This window comes from Eleutherodactylus coqui, chromosome 9 (assembly GCF_035609145.1).
Source record: "Eleutherodactylus coqui strain aEleCoq1 chromosome 9, aEleCoq1.hap1, whole genome shotgun sequence".
Taxonomy (NCBI): domain Eukaryota; kingdom Metazoa; phylum Chordata; class Amphibia; order Anura; family Eleutherodactylidae; genus Eleutherodactylus; species Eleutherodactylus coqui.
The window spans coordinates 22,302,276-22,328,113 of record NC_089845.1 but is presented as its reverse complement, the minus strand read 5'-3'; positions in this window follow the sequence as shown (position 1 = coordinate 22,328,113).

Sequence of the window (25,838 nt, the reverse complement as noted above, 5' to 3'; positions counted from 1 at the left end):
TGCTGCCTGGCGGTGGGTGACTGGTCGGCCGTGTTCACTCCAGGGGTCCGGTCGGCGGCTGCGTGGCGTCTGGTTGTCAGGGAGACACAGCTGGTAGCGTCTCGGGAGCGCGCACGTCGGGTTACAGCAAGCGATGGGAAAAGAGCTGGCGGCCATCTTGGGAAAATTTTTATAAGTTGCTGAAACGCTGGAACGGTAAGTACAAACCAGCTAGAAAAGTCATTTACAGGGGGGCTTAGTAATGTATGCTTAATTAGGGGGACTGGGAAAAAAAAAATCCACTCCTGCCTCGAGACATCTCCTTTAAGGTATCTTGGCCAAAATATGAACCAATACCTCATAGATTCTATAGGTATTCCACCTGGCTATGTGTGCAGGTATGCAAGTGAGTGTTTTGAGTGTTTGTCAGTCAGTGTGTTATGTCTGTCTGTGAGTTATGTCTGCTGTTTCTGAGTTTGCCTGCCAGTGAGTTTCATGTCCAGCCCGCAGTTCCGCAGTTCGCGTGCCGGTAAGACTCTGCTAAGTGTTCATTTCCCAGTGTTACAGAATATACACGTACACAGATAAGGAGATATTTGTCCATGTCCTTGTTTGCCCCTTGTTCATGTCCCTGTTTGCTTTGCCCCTTGTTCATGTCAATGTTTGCCTTTTTAGCAGGCTTATTCTGAACACAACCACATCCCCCAATATAAGAGGGTGCACACAAATGCAACCACATTATTTTTGTTGTGTTATTTTTCCACCCTAAGGGCTCCTGCACACTTGCGTTTTTCTTCACGTGATATCGCTGTTTTTTTTCCACCCGATTGTCAATGGGACTTTCTAATGTTAAAAACACATCGCACAAAAATTGCAAAGCACCAACTTGCGATGCGGTTTTAACATTAAAAATTTCCATTGAAAAACGCAAGTGTGCAGGAGCCCTAAAAGAGTTCAGTATTTTTTTTCTATGAAATTGTACAGATAAGGGGTCCCATTTAGAGGTGGAAATAATTCTTGGAAACTTTCGACAGATTTGTTTACATGACAAAAACATGTTTATTTTTTTAACAGGGGTGTGTAGACTTAGATAGATATAGATAGATGTATATCTTTATATGAATATATCGATATAGAGACAGATAGAAACATTTTTTTATGTTTCACCTCGAATACACTTTTATATTGAATAGCACTACAGTGGTGCTTCAAAGTTACTGAAGCCCATTGCAGTGGTGTAGCAAGAATAGGTGGTACCCGGTGTGGAAAATGTTTTAGTCACCACCCCTGTACCCCAATTTTGAAATTATTAAAAGAAGGAAAAACAAGATACTTACAGTTGCAAGTATAATTTTCTGGCTTATTTACTTGACAGTGTGAGCATAAACACTTACAACCTTTGTCTCCTAACTTTGTTCTCTGCAAATTTTGAAATCAATTCCTTTCGCTAGATACATAGATAGATACATAGGTAAATATATAGATCTGATAGACATAGATAGATAGATTTATAGATATATAGATGCATGCATACATACATATGTAGATATACTGTATACATAGATAGATATATACATGCATAGATACATATATAGATATACTGTATACATAGATAAATATAAACATACATTGAAATACTGTATACATACATACTTTAGATATATACATATATAGACAGGTATATACATACATAGATATATAGATGCATGCATTTAGATATATAGATACAAAGGCATAGATATGAGATAGATTATATAAATATAATAGTACAAACAGATACATTTCTATTCCTGATCTGTATATCACTATTTCTATATCACCTTATTACAAGGGCTCCTAGGTACAATAACCCATATATGCACATATACATTATACATACCCGCATGCCCATCCCCCCATGACCGCCCCCACACCCATGTCCCAACCTTCGGCACAATACTTGAAGCACACATGCTTTCCCCCCAGGTTCTCCACATACTCGTCTAGAGTGCAGGCGGCGGCAAGACACTGAAGAGGAGCAACCAGGTGACAACCTGGAGACACACAGCCACCATCCCTTCTGCACCATCACACACTGCTCCACAGCTGTCACTCTGGGTGGCCTTGCTGCACCCCCTCATGCCACTGGTTAGACTACACAGTTAAAAATTGCGCCCGATTTATTAGTAGATTCACTGTGATAAATCTTTTTATACTGTCTAATCTACGTTTGCACTGTCAACTTATTAGACAGAGTTAGTAAATCTATACAATAGTATTACAGCTTCTGAATTGCAGGTGCCTCCTACAAGACACAGTAACTTGTGAGAGGCTGCTGATTAGATGTTCACATGCTACTTCTCCCAAGACACAGGGACATGAGAAGAATGGAATGAAAATATAATTAAAAATTGTATGTTCAAATATCAGTTTAAGATATAACTTATTATAAAATTCTAATAAGAAGCATACTAATTGGTAAAGAAAATGGGTTACAAATTTATAAATTAATAATACGGTGAAACATCTCAAAAAGACCACCCACCTCTTTGAGAAGACAACACACTTATCCAATATGGAAAAGCAAAAAGGAAAGGCTCAGGGTCCAGGAAGGTCCCACTGTAATCAATATCAAAACCAACATAATTGCCAAAAGCAACAACCCTGAGTGGATCCCCTTAAAAGTAAACTTTTAGTAATAGCATATAAAATTTCACCTCAAAAAGATGTAAAAAGAACAGATATGCTGTAGCCCCAGAAAAAAAAAAATTATACAGACTCAAAAAGCCTGAACATATGCTGAACTAAATCCATGGTACCAATAAAAACTAGAGCTTGTCACACAAAAAACAAGCTTTCACAGAGCTTCAGCCATGGAAAAAGCCATTTGAATGCATTGATGTGGAAAAAAATTAATTTCCAAAAACAGGGTTTTTACTATGCAAAAGAAAAAACCCTAAACAAAAATAATTTTATTTTTGTAATCGTATCTGCACACATAAAAAAGTATCAAGTCATTTATGCTGCATGATTAACGCTTTTGAAAAAGGAAAAGCGATGGCAGAATTAATGTGTCTTCTCTCCCTGCTCTCAATAAAAATTTAAAAAATGTTTTACAGTTCCCCAAACAAAAAAAAAGCCCTCTTATGGCCACATCGATGGGAAAAAAAATTACGGCTTTTAAAAAAATGGTGATGAAAATCCCCACAAAATTGTTGCATCCTTTGGCCCAAATTAGGCCATGTCCTTAAGGTGTTAATCTTCGAAAGAGACACTATTCCCATACTTGCAAATGCAATCTTTTCCTTGCTCTTGATTGAGGAGTTTACAAAAAAGAATCACAAAAGGTAAGTACTCTCTATTGACAAATTCAAAAACTTATTTTGATTAAAAAAAAATAAATGCCACACTAAGTGATTGAACAAAATCCATAAACAGGATTTAGTAAATAAAATCCTGGAGGATTGGGCACACGTTAGAAAAAGTATCATTAGTAAAAGGCGTGGTGAGACTTTTTTATTAAATCATGCACAGAACTAGAGATGAGCGAGCACCAAAATGCTCGAGTGCTCGTTACTGGAGTCGAACTTTCAGTGATGCTCGAGAGTTCGTTTCGAGTAACGAACCCCATTGAAGTCAATGGGCGACTCGAGCATTTTTGTATATGACTGGTGCTCCGCTAAGGTTTTCATTTGTGAAAATCTTAGCAAATCTCCAAAGTCATGTAAAAAACACAGAAATGGATAGGGCAGGCGAGGAGCAACATGCAGGGCTGCATTTCGGGCTCCGAGGTCTCACTATTAAGGGTGAGACCTCTCCCCCCACTGTCAGCATAACGATCGTTCTCCTCTGCCACAGCTGTAACAGCTGTGGCAGAGAAGAACGATGTTAGCCCATTGAATTCAATCCCCGCCTGCTGAATGAGCTGCCTCTGATTGGTCACAGCCTGACCAATCAGAGGCAGATCTCACTCACACCCATTCATGAATTCATGAATGGGTGAGTGAATGCTGCCTCTGATTGGCTCAGCGCAGCTCTCAGCTGAATGACAGCAGTTCAGCACCACAGTGCAGGGGACAGCAGGAGAAGACGTGGCTGTGCCCCGGCAGCTGAAGGGAGGTGAGTATCTATTTTTTTTGTTTTTTAAATCACTTTTAATTCATTTCCAGGGAATGGCTTATATGTAAAGCCCTTCCCTGAAAAAGAATTCAGGTGTGCCAGCGGACCATTGTCTTCAATGGAGTCGCCGGCAGCAGCAGCGGCTCCATTGAAGAGAAAGCCTGCATTTTTATTCTTTTTTACACTAAAATCTTTCTTTTTCAGGTAAGGGCTTATATTTTTAAGCCCTTCCCGAAAATTCATCCCGCGCTAGCCGGCAGCCCATCGCTTTCAATGGAGCCGGCTGTATTGAATTCAATGGTCAGTGCTCGTTTAATCGAGACGAGCACCGCGTGGTGCTCGTCTCGAGTAACGAGTATCTCGAGCACCCTAATGCTCGAACGAGCATCAAGCTCGGACGAGTATGCTCGCTCATCTCTACACAGAACCTATTATGGGTTCAATCTACCTAAAATCAAATACAATCTAGATTGAGTGCTTATGTACCCAAAATCTAAGCTCCAGAATGCAGACCTCTGTTGTGTTCTATAGACCTGTATAGAAATACAAGTATTTTAGGTTCAACTGCAAGATTAGATTTAGGCCCATTGGCATAAGATCATTAGGGTGGCCCAAAGAACTCAACTTTTAACTACAAAGCAAGACACCGCCTATTTTTTTTTCCTTTTAACAAATCTCTATTTGGGGCAGTTTCAGGTTCTTATGTCTATGACAAGGTTGCACTCAAAGACCATGAATTTTCAGACTTTTTACTAATGATGAAGAAGAAAAACAACTGTTGCTTCAAGTCGTCCAAGCAAAGTGCAAGGCTGTTTCAACACAGATTAACAAGAAGTCTGTTGTCCAGTCTTTAAACACTGACTAACAAGTATTTGTGTTGTAATTTTGACTATTTTCATATATTTTGGTAGGAACAGCACAAATATGTAGATTGTCAGGACAAATGCCATTGTCAATACTAAATGTTTTAGAGTATAATGGTTCTTTTGCAAAAGCAAATTGTTAGTAATTTTGCTTGTGTAAGTGAAACTCTTGCCCGTAAGCGCTATTTCTCATTATTAGAGATGAGCGAACACCAAAATGTTCGGGTGTTCGTTATTCGGAACGAACTTCCCGTGATGCTCGAGGGTTCGTTTCGAACAACGAACCCCATTGAAGTCAATGGGCGACCAGAACATTTTTGTATTTCGCCGATGCTCGCTAAGGTTTTCATGTGTGAAAATCTGGGCAATTCAGGAAAGTGATGGGAATGACACAGTGACGGATAGGGCAGGCGAGGGGCTACATGGTGGGCTGCATCTCAAGTTCACAGGTCCCACTATTAAGCCACAATAGCGGCAAGAGTGCCCCCCCCCCCCCCACTGTCAGCATAAAGATCGTCCTCCTCTGGCACAGCTGTAACAGCTGTAGCAGAGAAGAACGATGTTTGCCCATTGAATTCAATGGAGCGGCAATACAGCATGTTCCACTGAATGCAATGGGCTGCCGGCGATCGCAGGATGAATGGTCGGAAAGGGGTTAAATATATAACCCCTTTCCTGCAATTCATCCAGAAATGTGTTACACTAAAAATATATACCGGCGTATAAGGCGACGGGGCGTATAAGACGACCCCCCAACTGTCACCTTATACGCCGGTAATACAGTGGAGAAAAGAATAAAAATCATTACTTACGTTTTTAGATGATCTGCGGCGCTCCTGCAGGCTGTCACTCCCTCCTAATCCACGGCAGACAAGCTTTCTCTATGAAAGGCTTTAAATCCCTGCCTCCAGAAAGACACGTGCCTTCAGCCAATCACAGCCAATGACAATGATGTCATTGAATGGCTGTGATTGGCTGTGTTTCTGGAGGCGGGGATTTCAAGCCTTGAAATCCCCGCCTCCAGAAACACAGCCAATCACAGCCATTCAATGACATCATTGTCATTGGCTGTGATTGGCTGAAGGCACGTGTGCTTCTGGAGGCAGGGATTTAAAGTCTTTCGTGGAGAAAGCAATACTCTGCCGTGGACCAGGAGGGAGTGACAGCCTGCAGGAGCGCCGCAGATCATCTAAAAACGTAAGTAATGATTTTTATTCTTTGCTCCACTGTATTACCGGCGTATAAGGTGACAGTTGGGGGGTCGTCTTATACGCCCCGTCGCCTTATACGCCGGTATATATTTTTAGTGTAACACATTTCTGGATGAATTGCAGGAAAGGGGTTATATATTTAACCCCTTTCCGACCATTCATCCTGCGATCGCCGGCAGCCCATTGCATTCAGTGGAACATGCTGTATTGCCGCTCCATTGAATTCAATGGGCAAACATCGTTCTTCTCTGCTACAGCTGTTACAGCTGTGCCAGAGAAGAAGGATTTGTCTTCTATATGTTCTCAATGGGGTCAGCGCTGCTGCCGCTGGCCCCATTGAGCGCATATAGAATGCATCCATAGCGAGCCGCGGGAGGGGCAGATTTCAATACTCGGGTGACACCTTATCTCCCCAGCCACTCACAGCAGGGGGGTGGTATAGGGCTTAAACGTTGCAGGGGGAAGTTGTAATGCCTTCCCTGTCTTTATATTGGCCAAAAAAAAGCGCTAACGTCTCAGGGAAGAAAGTTAAATTAACCAGAACACCGCATGGTGTTCGTTACGAATAACGAACATCCCGAACACCCTAATATTCGCACGAATATCAAGCTCGGACGAACGCGTTCGCTCATCTCTACTCATTATGTATATCAGTTTTGAGCACCATCTTGCAGTTGGAATTTAAAGCTAAAATTTTACCCTAACATTACTATTAGTATATGTAGCAAATTGGGAAGGAGTCTTGCTGTATAGCTGCCACTTTACTTTTTGCCATATCTCCATGGGCCACCCTAATGACCATTCTATTGGACCCACTCTTATGCATATTTCACTATAAAGATCAGAATTAGGCTGATGGTGACTACAGTCAGACTGTCAAAAACATACTCAGAGCTATTCATTCGGAATCACTGGCTACATGCTACACTCCCTACTCAGACAAAACTATTATGGTTATGATGAAAATGCAAGGAATTGAAATGCTGAGACACATAGAAAGACAAGCACAGCAGTTCTTTTCAGAAAATAGAAAACTTTTATTGAAGCACGGTTGACTAGACAAGAAATAGTAGATTTAGTCGCTCCTCTCAAATAAACTAGTATTGCTTTGAACAAATGTTATTGCTTTGAACAAATGTGTAACTCTCTAGGTTTATTGGAAGGATAACATGCTAGGCAACATGTTTCGACCAACATGGATAGGTGGAGAGACTGGTAATCGTAGTACTTGAAGATTAGAAAACACAAAAACCTTTAGGTGCTTTATGCATTTAAATGAAACATGTAAAATGAGCGCTGTATAATTTTATTAGCAAATCCAAAAAATATATGTTACTAGCCCGAGCACCCGAAACAGAATGTGTGCAATACAAAACATAACATTTTAACCCTTTCCAGTCCAATTGTGGTTTCAGGGTTTCCTAAAAGGTTTTCTCTTTTTGCTGTTATACAACGGTGCCATCTGCTGGCTAAAGTCAGTGTATGTGCACCAGAGAGGCTCCGACAGTGGAGTAGCTGTCAATAGACGGTAAGAATACCCTGTTTGACGTCTTCTGCCATTGGAGCTGTAAAAGCTTCAATCAGAATGTCGGAAGACGTCAGACAGTAGATTGGAAAGGGTTAAGTAAAAAAAGATGATATCAGAACGTACGCATAAATGTCGAAGGACACAATATCTTCCCTAGTGGCTGAGATGTTTTTATGGCATCAGTCAGCTTGCTGCTGTTCATCCCCCATAAAGTAGAATTGCAGGAACTTGTGTTCCTCATTCAATTCAGGTAGAAGTGAAGCAACACAATGAGAAATTTGCCCTTGGACTTTAAACGTCAACCAAAACCACCATCGCTCAATTTCCTTGTCACGCCAAATGATGGCATTTAAAAACATGAGTCATACTTTTTCCTATTTTCCAGGAAACGTTTAGATTTGGAAGATGACCCTGACATAAGAGTCTCTGGTGGTTTAGGGGGAGTTCTAAGCATTGATAGTAAAACCTTTCCACCACAGCAACATAGTCCAGGGGTCTCCTTAGGCCACCTTAGAGCATTGCAATATGAGCATGGTTTGTTCATTTGGCCAATAGAAAGCTGCAGATGACACTCGCAGTTATTGTTTGCATTGTATCTAAAAGCTTCCCCCCTCCAAGAATTTCCAAGCTGCTTTTCTCAAAAATTGAGTGTCTCTCTCAGTCTTAAGTATGTTGGGCATTCTTCACTTCCTCAGTTTCTACAATTTGAGCATTTGCTTGTTGCTTGCGTTGATTCTGGTGTCGGCCGTTAGTTTGCTCAGACGCTGCAGCTACTCGAGCTGCTACTTTAAGTGCGGCTCTTGTCCTTCTGCCCAAACAGGTCCTTCGCTTGCTTGGCATCGTTTTATATCTAAAACTCTAAATCTGTTTGTTTCTGTCATATACAAATCCCCAGTTCTGGTCTGATTTGAGTAAAATTTGGCATTTCTTGTTGCCAATAGCAACTGATCATAGCTCAGCTTTCATTTGTTATTCTGATGAGGTAAAATTAAAGCTGCTGAGCTGTCATTGGTTGCTATATATTATACTGCTGAGGTAAAATAAAACCTGTGCTGTGATTGGTTGCTATGGGCAACCGTTTTCAATCCTCAGTGCTGAGATAAAATGAAAGCTGCTCTGTGATTGGTTGCTATGGGCAACAGTATTTAATCCTCTTAGTGCTGAGGAAAAATGACAGCTACTATGTGATCGTTTGCTAAGGGCACCAACAACTGTTTCTTACTGTTTGTTGATTTACTGTTAGACAGCTTTGATAAATGAGGTCCGGTGTTCATAAATTTGCTCCATGTATTCCTGTCTGGGGATATATCATTATCAACACGGACATCCAATGCGGAATTAGAAAGGACAAATTGGGCAAATGATTGGTGGCCTCCACCAGGGTTAGGCTGGGGCTAAAAAGCAGTCCTGAAACACAAATGTTCAGCACTCATTATGACGCTTCTAGTAGTAATCACTTGTTGGAAATACTAAATCGAGTACGTAGAATCCATTTGTAAAAGCAAGTTTGGGGTTGCTGCATTAAAATTCAAGCAAATGCAAATAAGGTTACCAAGACAACAACATTTCTAAATTTTTTTAGCCTATAACCTTCTCCGGGTCGAGATTATACTATGTGCAAAATTTCATGTCAATCGGTCGTACCGTTTGTGCGTGATGCTCGAACAAACAAGCAGACATTGACTAATATATAGAAGATTAATTATAAATCGCAACTTTTTTGAAATGTTCTATAATTGTTGTGCTGTACAAAAACCAATGGAACTATTAAGAAAATTACTGTTTTGCCTCTGAACTAAACTACCCAGCATCAACGTTTAGGCCTTCTGCCACATGAACTCAAAACATTTCAAAACTCATAGTATATATCCCACAGTCCTTGGCATTACCTGTCTTACCCCCCACTGAGAGTCACAGTTTAGAGGATTAAATCTGTTTTTATTTAGACCTCAAGGTGACCCGTAAGATCGCCCAAAACCTGGACTGTCCTACCTGTTTCGTAGTGGAGTCCAACCTCCTTTTCAATTCTGGCAATCTAGGCCTTATTGTCTGGGCTCCACACTTAAGCCAGTAAGGGAAGCAAGCTGCATGCTTGTATTTTGCCCCCGTAATCGCATAACTATGCCATTCCAATGGCAACTCTGCAATTCATTATTGAAATAGAAAGTAAAAAGATAATACGAAAAAACACGGCTCACATTTACAGCGGCACAGTCTGTATATTATAAATAACTGATTTGGTTATACACTTTTTCCTGTGGTTTATCTTTCATTTTTTGCATGTAGAAACACTTCAGTTCAACAACACATTTTCTTCAATTACATTGTAAATCAGTACAAAGTTTAGAGATCATAGATGTTCAGCTTTAGGCTTCCTGTGTATGTTGCAGATACTTTGCAGGCATAATTCTGACCATCCTTTGTATTTGATCAAAAATGAAGACATGCAGACTTTCAGCTTGATTTCTATAAAGCTTACATTACTTCCCTTCTGAGAATACCAGGGAAAGGTTTAAAATCTAACGGAGTTGCAAAAGCTTACCACTCAGAGATCAAAACTATAAGCAACGCAGTAAGGGCTCAGCGCTGTTTTCAGGATGCAACTGCTAAAGCTTTTTATTTCTCTCACATTGCAATGATTTCAACTAAAATGTACCTGCCACAAGTGATGTTTTAAAGATGTTCGCTACAGTAGACATCTATATATCTCATATAAAAGGGGAAAAAAGACAACATACACTTTTCATCTATGACAGGTACTTATCAGTTTCACACAGCCCACAAATCACTAAGAAAAAAACATGATGCCCAAACCTTGAGTAATAATAGGATGTTCTACATTTCTTTGTCAATCTACAGGTAGGAACTCACAATAAATTGCACATTAAACTGACATTGAAACTAAGGTTTCAATTATAAACGATTCCCTTATTCAACAAAACTTTTAACCCATTAATGATTTGCCCTTTTTCTATTGTTTTATTTATTAATTACTTGGGCTGTGTTCACACGGGGCGGAATTGCCGTGGAATTTCCGTGTGGATTTTCCACACGGAAATTTCGCCTGCACTCTTAAGCCTGAGACTAAGTGGCAAAGTGGACGAGATTTGCAAAAATCTCATCCACATGCTGCAGACAGTCCGCTGCAATCAAGCCGCGCTGAAACTGACAAGTGAAACCATAGCATGTTAATTGTATTGCCGTTTCCGCTGCGGGCTCTCTCCTCTCTATGGAGAGAGATGGCTGTAATCAAAACCCGCGCCAAATGTCTCAAGACTTCAGCTGCAAAAATCTTGTGGATTTTCCATGCGCTCCCACTGCGGGCATTCTGTGAGATTTCTGCGGGATTTCCACCCTGTGTGAACTTAGCCTTACTGCCACCTTTTCTGACACATCTCTATAGTTAAGATTCTTTCTTACACTTTTTGGTAGCATTTTGTTCCAAAAAATGCATGTAAAAAAGCAAAGATTTTTTTAACTGGTACATTTGTCCTTTTTTTCTAGTACTTTCTGGATGGTTTTGAATTAAGACATTTTATGTGCTTTTTCAGCAATTTTTTTCCCTATAAACAAAAACTTATGCCAAAGCGCCAGTAAAAACACCAAACCTACAGTCTGCTGTGATTGCTAAAAAGACAACACTAACTTAAACATGTTGCGGGGGAAGAGAGAGGGGGGGGGGGTTACAGAGCTTCTGTCAAGAGCGTAGGAGGAGGGGGTGGGGCTAGATGATCACCGCCTAGCCCCACCCCTCAACCACGAAAAAGCATTGTCCTTTAGGCCGATGGAGTGAAGCATTGCAAGGAGGAGGGTGTGGTTAACAGTGACAAATGCTGCAGAGAGGTCAAGGAGGATTAGTAAGGAGTAGCTACCCCTCGACTTGCCTGTCATGAAGTCATTTGATACTTTTATGAGGCTGGTTTCAGTTGAATGCAGGTGGCAGAAGCTAGATTGTAGGGGGTCGAGAAGAGAGTTTTCAAAGGGAAAGCGTGTGAGGTGGGAATAGACCAGGCATTCTAAAAGTTTGGAGATAAATAGGGATTTGAGATGGGTCCGTAATTGTAAGCATTAGTTGGGTCAAGAGTCCGTGTCTTTTGAAGAGGGGATATGATTTAATGTTTGAGTGAGGAGAGGAAAATGCCTGAGGTTAGGGAAAGGTTGAAGATGATTGTGAGGTGGGTAATGACAGCGGAGCAAAAAGGGACCGGAGAAGGTGTGAGGGCAGACAGTCATTGGCGTAACTGGTGGGATGAGCAGAGGAAAGCAGTCTTAAGACTTCTTCCTCTGCCGTTGGTTTGAGTAGAGATAGTGAATGAGTGATGGATGCAGTGCAGAAGAGACCAGGATCAGAGCTAGCTGTGTAGTGTGTGGTGATTTATTTTCGGATATTTTCACTTTTTCTTTGAAATGGGCAGCTAGCTCTCTAGCAATAAAATCCAACACAAGGCCCTATTCATTGGGGTTGAGGAGGAAGTGGAAGGTATTGAAGAGTTGTTTCGGATTGTGGGACAGTGAGGAGACAAAGGGGGTGAAATAAACTTGTTTGGCATGGTGGAGGGCAAGGTTGTAAGTTTTGAGCATAAATTTGAAGTGGAGGATGTCTGTGGGCTGTTTTGACTTTCTCCACAGATATTCATCATGCTTTGAGCACCACCAGAGGAAGCATGTTTGGAACGTGAGCCAGGGTTGTTGCGGTCTGCAGTGGAAGGCTCGGGTAACCAGTAGTGCCTCTTCATCCAGGGCTGGTCTGAGGGTGGTGTAGTAGTGTACGGCAGCCATATTGGGTCATGAGAGGAGAGAGATGTGGATGAGGAAGACTGTAAGGCTTCGGCAAACTGGTTGAATGTGGACGATCTTAAAGGTTCCTGTAGGTGAGATAGGTAAGAGGGTCTGGGGAGATATTGGGGTTCCTGATGAAGAAAGAGAGGAGTTTGTGATCTGACAGTGGGAGTGGGAAGTTTGTAAAATGTGAAGCAGAGCAGAGGTGGGGAAAAATTAGATTGAGGGTATTGTCATCTCTGTGAGTGGGGGAGTCTAAGAGTTGTGATAGGACAAGAAAAGAGTTGATCATTAAAAGCTGGAAGGCAGATGGGGAGATGGGGGTCATTAGTAGGGATGCTGAAGTTACCTAGGATGAAGGTAGAGATTTCACAGGATAGGAAGTGGGGAGCCAGGTGGCAAAGTCGTCAAGGAATAAGCGGGTCGGGTCTGGAGGCCAGTGGATAACTGCAACTCAAATGACAAGAAGGTGAATGAGGGAACCAGAGGGATAATCTGGAAGGTGCAATTCAGCGAGAGTACAACGCCTACTCCTCTGGTGTGTGGGAGAAATGCAGACCATTGAAGGAGAGTACAGCAGGTGAAGCAGTGTCAAACTGCTGTATCCACATTTTGGTGAGGGAGAGCAGGTTGAGACATTTGGTGGTTAAGAGGTCGTGGATAATTGGGAACTTGTTACACGCAGACTGGGAGTTCCAGAGGGTGCATTGGAAGGGGACGGGGGGGGGGGGGGGTGCGCATGGGCTTGTGGTTGGGCTTGGAAGGTGTTTTAGTGTAGCTGGTGGGAGGTTGTAGTAAGGAGCAGTAAGGGGTAGGCCTGGATTGGAAGAAATATTCCCCACTTCTAGAAGTAGTAGGGTAGAAAGGGTGAGCAGGTGTTTGGGGGGTTTGTGAGGGTGGCTAAGGTATTTCTTGGTGGTGTCCGGGGCATGGAGGCGTTTGAGAAGGTGAATAGTGTATATGAGCTGTGCATGGGTGAGGAGAGGAAAGAGGGGGCTGATGTGCATGAAGTATATTAGCGGTGGGCATAGGAAGAAACCGTTAAGGCTAGCAATGAGGATGGCAATAGAGGCTATAGCAGAGATGTTATTGTTTATATGCAAGGTGTTAGGGAAGTTAGCGGAATCTACCTATCTCATGCCCTGTCGAGCTGCCATGTCTAGTATGGAGCAAAAACATAAGCATGAGTAAAAGCAGTGGAGTGGAGATGCAGACTTTGCAGATTATGAAGCATGTGCAATGAAGAGAAAAAGCAGTCTTTGCAGATTAATTAGGCGTGATTGATGAATGGAATGAAGTAGTCATTTTGGGTGATGAGGCATATAGAATGGAAATGGACCAGGGGCGAGACAGCCTTTGACACGTCTTACCATAGCATCCAGCCTGAGTATAAGTTTGTTGCAGTGGAGTCCATAGGAAGACTTCAGTACCATTTTGGGGACTAGCAGAGCAGCAGAGCCAGTGTCTCCTCTTTTTCTGGTAGTCAAGCAGACACTTATGGCATACCAGTGAGTATGGAGGTGTCTGCAGGGCCCAGCTAATTGGTGTCCAACCAGGCCCTAGGGAAAGGAAGTCGGGTCAGCCGCAGTAGGCTACAGGTTGGGACTGTAGGGATACAGCTGGCTGGAAGTAGCACACGGTGGGGGCACTAAGGTCAGGTACACCATTGTAGACTGTGAGACAGCTATGTTGCTGTGAGAAGTGATTAGGCCGGGGTGGACGCAGATCTCAGTGGGCTGACAGATGGACTTCGGAATCAGTATGTCATAGACACCTCCCCCCCTCCTTCAGGGATAGAAGTTTCTAATAATGGTTGATTTCAGCTTTTTTTTTCTTAGTGGGGGGTATCAGTGGCTGCAGGGGCAGTGGTCTTGTGTGTTGCTGTTCTCGGGGCCTCCTCTGCTCTTGTGTTCTCTCTTGGCTCTCTGTTGGCTGCTAGAGGTGGTGCTGCTGCCTAGGTCCTGGGCTGAGCCTGTAATCTAAGCTGTGGATTTGCAGGCTGGAAAAGGCTGCATTGAGCCATAGTGGATCTCGGGTCTCCCTGGACTCTCCCCATGCATCCCGTGACTAGGAAAGGGCACTGCTAATCCTTTTGACTGTGTCTGCGGCCAACATTGACATGGACAGCAATGGCAGGGCTCCTGGGGCCTGCTCACCTTGTCCTTGATGCAGTGGTGGTGTCTTGCCCTGGAATCTTTCTCAGACCTCCTCCTCCCTGGTACTGATCCTGGGGTTTGCACTGTCTCTGGCGGTCGAGTTGCTCATGTGGCCCCTGACTACCAGGTACTCACGCCAAAAAATTTAGCCCAAGGATGAAGGTGGTCGAGTAGGTCACAACTAGAGATGAGCGAGCATACTCGGATAAGCACTACTCGCTCAAGTAATGTGCTTTATCCGAGTATCGCTGTACTCGGGGCTAAAGATTCGGGTGCCGGCACGGAGCGGGGAGCTGCAGGGGAGAGCGGGGAGGAACGGAGGTAAGATCTTTCTCTCCTTCTCTCCCGCCCGCTCTCCCCTGCTCCCCACTGCGACTCACCTGTCAGCCGCAGCGGCACCCGAATCTTTAGCCCCGAGCACAGCGATACTCGGATAAAGCCAATTACTCGAGCGAGTAGTGCTTATCCGAGTACGCTCGCTCATCTCTAGTCACAACCCATCTCCTGCATGGATTAGACCTTAAAAGGTTTCAATCCATTACTCTCCAGCTGTAGAGGGCAGCGGTGCTGACAGTGAGGGGATATTGTGCCCTGAGTCGGCTGGATGGATTAGATTCCCGGTATAGTGGATTGAGCTGCTCAGATTGCTTCCTCCTCCATCGTACCGATCCACAGAAAAAATATATCATGTCATTTATGCTGCATCATTAACTCTGTAAAAAAGAAGTATGGCAGAATTGATGTGATTTCTCCCCCTGCCCTAAAAAAATTAATAAAAGTTTTATAATACATTATACATACCTACAAATGGTACCGATTAAAACTACGCACCTGACCCCCCGTTCCTTCATTGTCAGCCCTGGAAGTTGGCACTCAGTCTAAGCGTACTAGCCTGGTAGCACCAAATCATCTGCTATTAGTCATAAATGTAGGTTTTCTCAGCCTGCTACCCAAACTTGAGCTCCACAGATCAAAGGCACTGTGTCCCTTCTCCAATCATCTGCCTATTCAGTTTTAAAAAGAGGTGTGTAATGGGTTATTTTATACATAGATCCCTGAAAGTCACTTCTGAACTAAATTGGTCCCTTAAAAAATAGGTTTTGGACATTTCCTTAAAATTAGAAAAACATATTAAGCTTTTTGAACTGCCATGACAATGGAAACAGTATTGATGCTTGGCAAGGTCAGTGAAAAGAGAAGATCAGGACGACAAAGAACAAGATGGCTAGATGCAATCAAGGCCACCACGAACATGTCAATTGCCGAACTGAAAGAAGCGGTGAAAGACAGGAATGCGTAGAGAATATTGATCCACGGAGTGACCAAAGGTCGGATGTGACTGAACGGATAATCATCAATTATCATTAAGCTTTTTAATGTCCAAAACAAAATAAAAGGACACTTACAAGAATTATGCCAATATAAAGGGGGCATATGGTAAGTATTATTTATTAACTATTTTGTGTGGTTTAAATATCTGTCTTACAACCCAAAAAATCAAATTTGAATGTTGTGAATTTTTTTAAAATTTTTGTGTAATTTTTTTTTCACAACTGGCCAATAACATAAAGTATAATGTGTCACAAAACAATAATCTCAAGATCACTTAAATAAGTAAAAGCATTCCAAATTTATTGCCACATAAAGTGAGACACGTAGGATTTGCAAATTGGGTTTTCGTTAGGCCAAAACTGGCTGCAGCAGAATAGGGTCAAGCACTTCAGATTATAAGTTATGTGTTTTAAAGTTGGACAGTAAGCAAATGTTTTAAAAAATGATGACTTTAATAAATATCTAAACAATAGTCTTACAAATGTGATTGAGAATTAATTTGAATTTAATTTCCACAACTTAAAGGGGTTGTCCCGAGAAAGCAAGTGGGGTTATGCACTTCTGTATGGCCATATTAATGCACTTTGTAATATACATCGTGCATTAAATATGAGCCATACAGAAGTTATTCACTTACCTGCTCCGTTGCTGGCGTCCCCGTCGCCATGGTGCCGTCTAATTCCAGCGTCTAATCTCCCGATTAGATGCGCTTGCGCAAAAGGGTCTTCTCCCTTCTCTTGGGTCTCGGCACGAGCGGAATTCTGGCCCCGCCCCCTTCTACGCGTCATCGCATAGCTCCGCCCCGTCACGTGTGCCGATTCCAGCCAATCAGGAGGCTGGAATCGGCAATGGACCGCTCAGAGCCCACGATGCACCATGGGAGAAGACCCGCGGTGCATCGTGGGTGAAGATCCCGGCGACCATCTTGGTAAGGTAAGTAAGAAGTCGCCGCAGAGCGGGGATTCGGGTAAGTACTAAACTGTTTGTTTTTTTTTAACCCATCCCTTGTGTTTGTCTCGCGCCGAATGGGGGGCCTATTGAAAAAAAAAAAAAGCCGTTTCGGCGCGGGACAACCCCTTTAAGACCAGTGGCCATAACTAAATATAGCAACGTAATGAGTGCACCTAGTGTATAAGAGAAGCATATATTGATCAAATTCCAGGTAAGGACAATTCAGCATTGGCCAGAACTTGCCTTGTCATTCTTACTTACTTTTTAGCCTCAGGTTTTAGATATTTGGCATCCGACACTACCTCTATCAATTATTTATTTACCAATAATTATCTACATCAACATCACAGCTACCTCAAACACTATATAAATCACGGCTATTACATGTTATCTCCAATAACACTTCAAATACAGCCATCTTTAGTGCGTCAGAAATGTAAATCATTTATCTAAGGGAAATAAACTAATCATTTTTATTGACTCTTTTGCAGATTATGTAGGCATTAGAGATGAGCGAACGTACTCATCCGAGCTTGATACTCGTTCGAGTATTAGCGTGTTCGAGATGCTCGTTACTCGTGACGAGTACCACGCGATGTTCGAGTTACTTTCACTTTCATCTCTGAGACGTTAGCGCGCTTTTCTGGCCTATAGAAAGACAGGGAAGGCATTACAACTTCCCCCTGCGACGTTCAAGCCCTATACCACCCCCCTGCTGTGAGTGGCTGGGAAGATCAGGTGTCACCCCAGTATAAAAATCGGCCCCTCCCGCGGCTCGCCACAGATGCATTCTGACAGAGATCAGGGACAGTGCTGCTGGTGCCGGAGCTGCTATAGGAAGAGTGTTTGGAGTATTTTTGGCTTCAAGAACCCCAACGGTCCTTCTTAGGGCCACATCTAACCGTGTGCAGTACTGTGGAGGCTGCTTTTTGCAGTGTTGCACATTTTTTTTTTTGTATATCGGCCGTGCAGAGCATTGCGCCCTGCAGTAATTATACATACTCCAGGGCCAGTAGTGGTGGTGAGGCAGGGACAGAAGACATATATTGTGAGGCAGGGACAGAAGACATATATTGTGAGGCAGGGACAGAAGACATATATTTATTGAATATAGGCAGTGGGCCTTTCCAAAAACATTTGGGGAAAAAAATCTATTTGGGCTGCCTGTGACCGTCCTCAGTGTTCTGGGTCTGTGCTGGGTGTAGTTGTCCTCCTAATTCATACGCAGCCAGCTAAGTGTTACAGCAGGCTTGCGCAAAATTATTTTCTGGCTCTGTGTTGGCTGTTACATCACATTCCAGTCCACAGTGCAACAGTCTGCAGTTATTTTATATACTCCAGGGCCAGTAGTGGTGACGCAGGGACAGAAGACATATACAGTGTATATAGGCAGTGGGCCTTTCCAAAAACATTTGGGGAAAAAAATCTATTTGGGCTGCCTGTGACTGTTCTCAGTGTTCTGGGTCTGTGCTGGGTGTAGTTGTCTTCCTAATTCATACGCAGCCAGCTAAGTGTTACAGCAGGCTTGCGCAAAATTATTTCCTGGCGTTCCATAAGCGAAGTCAGTCTCCAACCACAGGCCAATAAGCGGCACATTTAATTACAGCGTTCTGTTTCTGCACTACTGGTAATACACCATGCTGAGGGGTAGGGGTAGGCCTAGAGGACGTGTACGCGGGCGAGGACGCGGAGGGCCAAGTCAGGGTGTGGGCACAGGCCGAGCCAGTGCGGTGGCCAGGGGTAGAGGCAGGGCCAGACCGATTAATCCACCAACTGTTTCCCAAAGCGCCCCCTTGCGCCATGCCACCCTGCAGAGGTCAAGGTGCTCTACGGTGTGGCAGTTTTTCACAGAGACGCCTGACGACCGACGAACAGTGGTGTGCAACCTTTGACGTGCCAAGATCAGCTGGGGAGCCACCACCACTAGCATGCGCAGGCATATGATGGCCAAGCACCCCACAAGGTGGGACGAAGGCCGTTCACCGCCTCTGGTTTGCACCACTGCCTCTCCCCCTGTGCCCCAACCTGCCACTGAGATCCAACCCCCTTCTGAGGACACAGGCACTACCGTCTCCTGGCCTGCACCCACACCCTGACCTCCGCTGTCCTCGGCCCCATCCAGCAATGTCTCTCAGCGCAGCGTCCAGACATCGCTAGCGCAAGTGTTGGAGCGCAAGCGCAAGTACGCCGCCACGCACCCGCACGCTCAAGCGTTAAACGTGCACATTGCCAAATTGATCAGCCTGGAGATGCTGCCGTATAGGCTTGTGGAAACGGAGGCTTTCAAAAGCATGATGGCGGTGGCGGCCCCGCACTACTCGGTTCCCAGTTGCCACTACTTTTCCCGATGTGCCGTCCCAGCCCTGCACGACCACGTCTCCCGCAACATTGTACGCGCCCTCACCAACGCGGTTACTGCCAAGGTCCACTTAACAACAGACACGTGGACAAGCACAGGCGGGCAGGGCCACTATATCTCCCTGACGGCACATTGGGTGAATTTAGTGGAGGCTGGGACTGAGTCAGAGCCTGGGACCGCTCACGTCCTACCCACCCCTAGAATTGCGGGCCCCAGCTCGGTGGTGGTATCTGCGGCGGTGTATGCTTCCTCCACTAAACCACCCTCCTCCTCCTACGCAACCTCTGTCTCGCAATCAAGATGTGTCAGCAGCACGTCGCCAGCAGTCGGTGTGCGCGGCACGGCAGCACAGCGGTGGGCAAGCGTCAGCAGACCGTGCTGAAACTACTCAGCTTAGGAGAGAAGAGGCACACGGCCCACGAACTGCTGCAGGGTCTGATAGAGCAGACCGACCGCTGGCTTGCGCCGCTGAGCCTCCAACCGGGCATGGTCGTGTGTGACAACGGCCGTAAACTGGTTGAGGCTCTGCAGCTCGGCAGCCTCACGAACGTGCCATGCCTGGCCCATGTCTTTAATTTGGTGGTTCAGCGCTTTCTGAAAAGCTACCCACATTTGTCATACCTGCTCGGAAAGGTGCGCCGGGTCAGCGCACATTTCCGCAACTCCAAGACGGACGCTGCCACCCTGCGGACCCTGCAACATCGGTTTAATCTGCCAGTGCACCGATTGCTGTGCGACGTGCCCACACGGTGGAACTCTACGCTCCACATGTTGGCCAGGCTCTATGAGCAGCGTAGAACTATTGTGGAATACCAACTCCAACATGGGCGGCGCAGTGGGAGTCAGCCTCCTCAATTCTTTACAGAAGAGTGGGCCTGGTTGGCAGACATCTGCCAGGTCCTTGGAAACTTTGAGGAGTCTACCCAGATGGTGAGCGGGGATGCTGCAATCATTAGCGTCACTATTGCTCTGCTATGCCTCTTGAGAAGTTCCCTGCAAAGCATAAAGGCAGACGCTTTGCGCTCGGAAATGGAGGCGGGGGAAGACAGTATGTCGCTGGATAGTCAGAGCACCCTCATGTCTATATTTCAGCGTGTTGAGGAGGAGGAAGAGGAGGAGGGGGAGGAGGAAGATGAGGAGGAGGGGGAAGAGACAGCTTGGCCCACTGCTGAGGGTACACATGCTGCTTGCCTGTCATCCTTTCAGCGTGTATGGCCAGAGGAGGAGGAGGAGGAGGAGGAGGAGGAGGAGGATCCTGAAAGTGATCTTCCTAGTTAGGACAGCCATGTGTTGCGTACAGGTACCCTGGCACACATGGCTGACTTCATGTTAGGATGCCTTTCTCGTGACCCTCGCGTTACACGCATTCTGGCCACTACGGATTACTGGGTGTACACACTGCTCGACCCACAGTATAAGGAGAACCTTTCCACTCTCATTCCCGAAGAGGAAAGGGGTTCCAGAATGAAGCTATACCACAGGGCGCTGGTGGACAAACTGATGTTAAACTTCTCATCCGACAGCGCTAGTGGCAGAAGGCGCAGTTCCGAGGGCCAGGTAGCAGGGGAGGCGCAGAGATCAGGCAGCATGTACAGCGCAGGCAGGGGAACATTCTCCAAGGCCTTTGCCAGCTTTATGGCTCCCCAGCAAGACTGTGTCACCGCTCCCCAGTCAAGGCTGAGTTGGCGGGAGCACTGTAAAAGGATGGTGAGGGAGTACGTAGCCGATCGCACGACCGTCCTCAGTGACGCCTCTGCCCCCTACAACTACTGGGTGTCGAAGCTGGACACGTGGCCTGAACTCGCGCTGTATGCCCTGGAGGTGCTTGCTTGTCCTGCGGCTAGCGTCTTGTCAGAGAGGGTGTTTAGTGCGGCTGGGGGAATCATCACGGATAAGCGTACCCGCCTGTCAACCGACAGTGCCGACAGGCTTACACTCATCAAGATGAACAAAGCCTGGATTTCCCCAGACTTCTTTTCTTCACCAGCGGACAGCAGCGATACCTAAGCAATACGTAGGCTGCACCCGCGGATCGAAGCATCGTTCTCTATCACCATCAAAAACGGGGACATTTTTGCTTCATCAATCTGTGTATAATATTCCTCCTCCTGCTCCTCCTCCTGAAACCTCACATAATCACGCCGAACGGGCAATTTTTCTTAAGCCCACAAGGCTCAGTCATATAATTTTTGTAAACAATTTTTATACGTTTCAATGCTCATTAAAGCTTTGAAACTTTCACCTGAACCAATTTTTATTTTAACTGGGCTGCCTCCAGGCCTAGTTACCAATTAAGCCACATTAACCAAAGCGATTAATGGGTTTCACCTGCCCTCTTGGTTGGGCATGGGCAATTTTTCTGAGGTACATTAGTACTGTTGGTACACCAATTTTTGGGGGCCCTCGCCTACAGTGTAATCCAATTAATTTTTAGCCCACCTGCATTAAAGCTGCATTACATCAGCTGTGTTGGGCACTGCAATGGGATACATTTATGTACAGCCGGTGGGTTCCAGGGAGCCACCCATGCCGTGGGTCCACACGGAGTTGTAACTGCATGTGTCCACTTCTAAAGAACCCCAGTCTGACTGGGGCATGCAGTGTGGGCCAAAGCCCACTTGCATTAAACATGACATTACCTCAGCTGTGATGGGCACTGCAATGGGATACATTAATGTACAGCCGGTGGGTTCCAGGGAGCCACCCATGCTGTGGGTGCACATGGAATTCCCATTGCGGAGTTGTACCTGCCTGTGACTATTTCTAAAAAAACGCGGTCTGACTGGGGCATGCAGACACCTTGACAGAATGAATAGTGTGTGGCACATAGGTTCCCCATTGCTATGCCCATGTGTGCAGCTCTTGATGGCGTTGGCACAGTATTATATTTCTCATTGCTTCTGTACAGCATTGTGGGCTATCGCCCCGCCCCTTTTAAAGAGGGTCGCTGCCTAGCCGTGCCAACCCTCTGCAGTGTGTGCCTGCGGTTCCTCCTCATGGCAGACGCACTTATAAATAGACATGAGTGTGGCGTGGCATGAGTGCAGCTGAAGGCTGCGCAGGGACAATTTGGTGTGCGCTGTGGACCCTGGGTCGTGGAGGGGGTTGGGCAGCATGTAACCCAGGAGAAGTGGCAGCGGAGTGTCATGCAGGCAGTGATTGTGCTTTGTTGGAGGTAGTGTGGTGCTTAGCTAAGGTATGCATTGCTAATGAGGGCTTTTCAGAAGTAAAAGTTGTTGGGGGGGGGCACTCTTGCCGCTATTGTGGCTTAATAGTGGGACCTGGGAACTTGAGATGCAGCCCAACATGTAGCCCCTCGCCTGCCCTATCCGTTGCTGTGTCATTCCCATCACTTTCTTGAATTGCCCCGATTTTCACAAATGGAAACCTTAGTGAGCATCGGCGATATACAAAAATGCTCGGGTCGCCCAATGACTTCAATGGGGTTCGTTATTTGAAACGAACCCTCGAGCATCGCGAAAATTTCGTCCCGAGTAACGAGCACCCGAGCATTTTGGTGCTCGCTCATCTCTAGTAGACATTTATGTTGAATGATTTTTTTTCTTAATAAGAACATTAAGCATATTTATTAATCTATTAGCAAATCTGAAGCAGAGGTGTATGGTGAAGGGCTGGGCCTCAATGCAAAATCTTCACCTAGCATGTGCCATTGGTACTATATCACCTTACAGGGCAGAGCAGCCTTTGGGCCCTCTCAGGCATCAGGACCCTAGTGCAACTATCATGTTCTAATGTTCTATTGCTGCTTCCCAATCCCCAGGTCTTACCATAACCATAAGTCTTCAGCTAATTGTAACTATTTGTAAGTCCTTTATAAGTCGAAAGGACACATATTTTCAAATATAAAATACAAAGCTTAAGATGTATCATGTTAGAGGAAATATGTAAGGACATCATAAAACAGACATGTACATTTCTTTTTATCAGTTCTGACAATTGATACAAATGACCACCTTATGAAGTGACGACAGAAATCTGGACTTATTCTCTTCACTCATTTGAATTATTAATTTATTTAGTATGTCTTATGTGCTTACAATAAATAATTCAGATAAAAAGAAAAAATCCTGTCATTTCAAAACTCTGATTTTATCTGAAAATCAAAGCAATTATAATTCACAAGTTAAGCAGTTTTATACTCAATTAAGTGCACATTCCATTAGGGATTTTTAAGTCAGTTTCATGAGTCCCTGAAAGACTTTTATTACTGTTGAGATTTCAGAGAAACTTATCTGTGCATTTCACTATATTTTCTGAAGTTTTTGCATCTGCTTTACATATTAATAAAGATAAGCCTCGTTGATTGTGTCTGCATTGATTTTATACTGCTTATATCTAACTTTATATATGTAAATATCAATATTTATTTTTATATCACAATTATTATAATGATGTGCCACATCCTGCAGCTAACAACAGTACTTTTATAGTATATACTGTTTTCAAAGCATGGCCAGTAGTTGTTTTATGAAACTAATGCAATAAAATGTTCCTTTTAAGGCTGGGTTCTCACAGGGCGGATTCTCGGCGGAAATCTCACGGTTTGGTCGCAGCAAAAAAACGCGAGATTACCGCAGGGAGAACCGCTGCTGCAGCGGATTTGCCGTCCCAGGATTAGCGGCCGCATGCAGATTTGTCGCAGGAAATTCCGCACGAAATTTCCGCGGCAAATCCACTCTGTGTGAACCAAGTCTAATAAGGACTCCATGAATAATTGAAAAAAAAAGGAAAAATATGATTAAATGTCCAACATAACAGGAAAAAATAAATCAGATTGTATTCCCACATTCAGAGGCTTTGCTTGAAGCTTTAGGGCCCAAATGTAAAACCTTGGTTGATTTTTTGGGACTTATGAGTTGCAGTGAAAGCAACCTGTGGCTTGCACCATGACCCCATTGACCTCAATAACACTGCAAGGTCACAAACTACACAGTGATCTTTGGTCACAATTCATCTAGTCACCCTAGCATTAATGTCAGCATTGTTGTCAACAATGTCCAGAATAATGAAGGGATTAACTCATATCTGTATCTGGTGTGCCATGGTTTTCTCACTGAGCCAGGCTCGAGCCATGTCAACAATATCTGGGTATTCCACCCTCAATCCCAAATATTATATTTAAGAGTCAGATGGGATAAGTAAGCTCTGCATATTACTCTTCTGTTTGGCCAGCATAGTAAGCACAACATATACCTAATTAGACCCTTATTAGCAGTAACTATAAAAAGATAAGATAATGTATCAACACCTACACACCCGTGTTTAAATACTATGTTTTTGTCATGTTAAAAAACCCAACAAATATGAATCATTTCAGAGTTATTTCCAATTTCAATTCGACCCATTATCTGTATAATTCCATTGAATTCTTTTAGGGTATAAAAATAACAAAAGTAAAATAATGAGGTTGCACAAGTGTGAACACCCTCTTATATTTGGGGATGTGGCTGTGTTCAGAATTAGCCAATCACATTAAAACATATGATAAATAGTAGTCAGTACACCACTGCCATTATTTAAAGTGATTTAGATTTATCCCATATAAAATTCAGCTGTTCTAGTAGGATTTTTCAGGCATTTTCTTAAGGCCCTTTTACATGCAAAGATTTTCACTCAAAATGCATCCAAACAGACGAAAATGAGCGTTAATCTTTACATGCAAACGTGGATGTCGTGCACTTTTCTTTTGAATGATGGAGTTCAGTCTGCATGAAATACATTCACACCTCTGGAAGACTGAGCAAATTTGTTCCATTTGAATTAATTTTGCTGATCTTTCAAAAGACTGCAGGATAGCAGTGTACTAACTGTGCTTTGCTTTGCATACATAAACAGTACACTGTGTTCTCTGCCATGCGCAGAAAAAAGTAATGTGCCGCCCAGATGTTTACACAGCTGGGCCTGTGTGAATACTAAAATCATTGCACAAACACTCTCCCAGCTGAGTAAATGACACATGGAGGTTTTAATGGAGCTGATTACAGCCATTAATCTGCACATGTCCTTTACTCAAAAATGCCAGGCAGTTATTTCATGCGATTTGTAAGATTATCTGTGCATGTAAAGGGGGCTTTAGTTGCATTTTTCAGCAAAAGTCATGGTCTGTAAAGAGCTTACTGCACACCAAAAATCAAATTGTTAAAAAGTATCAGTCAGAAGAAGGGTGGCAAAAATTTTTGAAGACACTACATATTCTATGGATCACAGTGAAGACGGTCCTCAAAAAGTGTATTAAATTTGGCACGACTGTGACATTAACAAAAACTGGACATCACTCAAAAATTGATTAAGAGCTCAAAAGGAAATTGGTCAGGGAGACTGTCAAGAGGCCTATGGCAACATTAAAAGTGATGCAGAAAGTTCTGAAAAGTTCTCGTTGTGTAGTGCATGTGACAACCATCTTTTGTATTCTTCATATGTCTTGGGTAGGGTCACAATATTTCTAACAAAGAAAAACATCCCAAGCCTGGCTATGTTTTGCTAAAACCTGCATCAAGTCTGAGGTGACCAAAGGTGAACTTTTTGGCCATAATTCCAAAAGGTATGTTTGGTACAAAGCCA